Source organism: Arachis duranensis, chromosome 1 (genome assembly GCF_000817695.3).
Source record: "Arachis duranensis cultivar V14167 chromosome 1, aradu.V14167.gnm2.J7QH, whole genome shotgun sequence".
NCBI lineage: Eukaryota > Viridiplantae > Streptophyta > Magnoliopsida > Fabales > Fabaceae > Arachis > Arachis duranensis.
This window is the reverse complement of record NC_029772.3, coordinates 5253830-5257230: the sequence shown is the minus strand read 5'-3', so window position 1 is coordinate 5257230 and position 3401 is coordinate 5253830.

The following is a 3401-nucleotide window of genomic DNA, read 5'->3' as shown; positions in this document are numbered from 1 at the left end:
AGATATGTCATTAACTTATTATATATAGTACTGTGTTATTTTAAAGGTTTTCACTTTTTTTTTTACGTTGCTGGGCTTTAAGTGAAAACAAGAATTCACACGAACACATCTTATACCTTTACATCTTTTTTATTTCTTTTTATTTATTTACTTTTTTAATAAGGACTTTTACATTTGAAATATATTCAACATTTATTTGCATGTTGAGTTTAAAACATTATAAAGTTAACTAGGATGTAAAAATTTATTATCCATAATAATAGGGGGGGATTTTATATACAGTAAGATAAGGTGAGGTGGATGGAATAGTGTAAAAATTTGTGTATATCAATTAAATTAAAATATATTACACCTCTAATTTATCCATCTAAATCTTAATATTAAAATAAATATCCACACATCTAATGAAATAAACATTCGATATATCTATTGTTCACATTGTTTAGCATTTTCATTATCTACCTATACTTTTTCATCGTGTATATCTATCTCAATATCATTCATATATGTCATAAAACTATTAATATATATATTTTGGATCCGACTCAACATAATGTGAGAAATATAATTATTTATTTACCTATTTTTATTAGTTTAATTTTATGTCACAATATTTAAATTTTTATGATAAAAATGTTTAACATTTAATTCCCAAAAAAAATATAACAAAACAAATAAAAGAATAAAAAAGCCTATATTATTTTTAAGAGAAGTGATTTAATTTTTAAAATCTGTATTTTTAATAAAATTAATATATAGAATTAATAGATGATTGAATCCTAAAACACACCAGCCACAATCAAAACATAAGTCAAATTCATCTTGACCTATTGACACCCTTATGAATATGCCAGCTTTTTTATATATTAGTGGATTTCATCATGATTAATATCTATCTAATATATAATTCTATTCCTGGTCCTAGATCACGCTTTCGAAACAAAAGGATGAAAGTAATTGACAAATTAAATTAAAATATTTTAAAAACATTAATAATATATATGCATGCGCATCATATTTAAAATAATTTATTATGTATTATTCCTACGAGTACGACAAAGTACAACAAAGAATCTATGATCATTGATCTATCCCCTCCACTCGGAGAAGACACCCATCTCAAGTTTATTTATCAAACAGAAAATGAAATCTATCAATCTGGACCGTCCAAATTGTGTTTCACTTTCATCACATCTTTTCTAGGCGTTGATCTGATGCTGCTGTCTCCTTCGTGGACCCAATTAGTGCAACTTGCCCTTGGCTTTATTATTATTTTCACTTCATTCTTTATTTTATTTTATTTAATTGGTTTCATTCTGCTCCGTTGGTTTCCCACCCCCTTCTCCTACCCAATTAATTTGTAGTTTTTTTTTTTTGTTTAATTTTCATTTCTTCTGATGAAAATTAGAATAATAATAAATAAATAATTTGAGATAAATAAGAGATACAATATGTGGTAATGAATATATTGTGATTTATTAAACAACCTTTCAGCTTTCACCTTCATTAGTGATCACCATCATCAAATCAAACTATAATGTATATATAATTGTAGTAATTGACTAAGTTAACATTGAAATATACTCCCACATGCCCAAATTGATCACTTGAATTATACTAAAATATTCATGTTCTCATTATTATGGATTACATGCACTTTTAGTTTTTTTTTTAATTTATTTTTGTGCGTTGGGTGAATGGTGATATAGATTCATTATATTTTATTCCATTTCACATTTTACTCTAGTTGGGCTATAGATTTGTGTGAGGGGCGGCTGAGCAATTTATTTATTTAGAGAAAAAGACAAATCGATCTCTGATTTTTTAGTTTGCGGATATTTAAGTTTCTAAAAATTTAAAAATATATTTAAATTTTTTATCTCTTTAAAATTTGGACATATCAACTTCTAAGTCTAATTTTTTCATTTTAAAAATTCTCTCATGTGTACATCTGTATCAACTTAGTCAGTACAACGGGAGTCATGTTAAATTTTTTTTGTTGACTCTAACAGACCTAAATAAATATGAAGGATCAATATATCTATCTTTTGAAAAGGTCAAAAACTTAAATATATTTTCAAATTTTCGAAAACTTAAATATCTACGGATTAAAAAATCAAAGGTCTATTTATCCTTTTCTTATTTATTTATTAATTCTTAAAGAATGTTTAGAATTTAAAATTTCATTTACACATTAGAACTTATTTAATCTCTAGAAATAATTTTAAAGTGTACTAAATATATTAATATTTTAATAATTTTAACTGTTAATTTTAATTATAAAAATATATATGATATATTAATTAAAATTAATAATTAAAATTATTAAAACATCAATATTTTAAATATATTTAAAAACTTTTTACACAGTATCTCAAACAAAAAAAAAACAAGTCAATTCATGCTAAAATGAGTCAACGCCTTCTTGCATTAAAATTTTCGGGTAAAAACGGCTTGCACAATTTGGAAGTTTATGTTAAGAACTTAGGATAAATACTCAATTTAGCCAACTGTATTCAATTTTATAAAAGTAGAACTAATTAAACACACATTTAGCCACTAGTTGTCTAGTGATAGAGACTCAAATACAAATGAAAATGTGAATAAAGGTGCATTTCTTTTTCACGTGAATTATAAAATCAAAATCTAGTTCTCACTAAAATAACGTTTTTTTTTTTAAATGAAGTGCACAACTCTCATCTGTCCTTATAATTACTTCTTTACTTCTTTATAGTAATATGAAGTAATTAAATTTAATCTAGTAAATATTAAAAATAACAATGATAAAATCATAGTTATTTAGTTATTATTACTAAAAATATAACTATTTATGTACTTTTTTATTAATTTATATTTTTGGAAAAAAATAGTTTTATGACATGATAGCAAAATTTTTATATTCAAAAAATTTATAATTTAATTTTTGTTGATTCCAAAACAAAAAAAAATAAAACATAAAATAAAAAAAGATTTATGCAAAAATTTAAACAAATCCAAATGAGACTCTTACTTAAAAAAATATTAAAAATATAACTATATTATTCATATATGTTTTCTTTTATAAACTTAAATTTAAAAAAATGATCCCACGACAATGGTGTATTTAATGTATTAAATATTATAATTTGTTAAAAATATTAATAATATTACAATTCTTAATTAAAATGAATAAAACACTCAAAATAGTTGTATAATAATATTCAATAAATATATTCAATATTTTATTAGTGTATTTAAAAGACTAAAGAATTTATTATATAGACATATAATATTAAAATTTTATGAATTAATCCTTAATTTATATATGTGTCACCTTTACTGTGTGTATTTAATATTAAAAAAATAGTAATAATATATATGTCTATCTAATTGATTTTAATTTATAAACACTAATAAAGAAT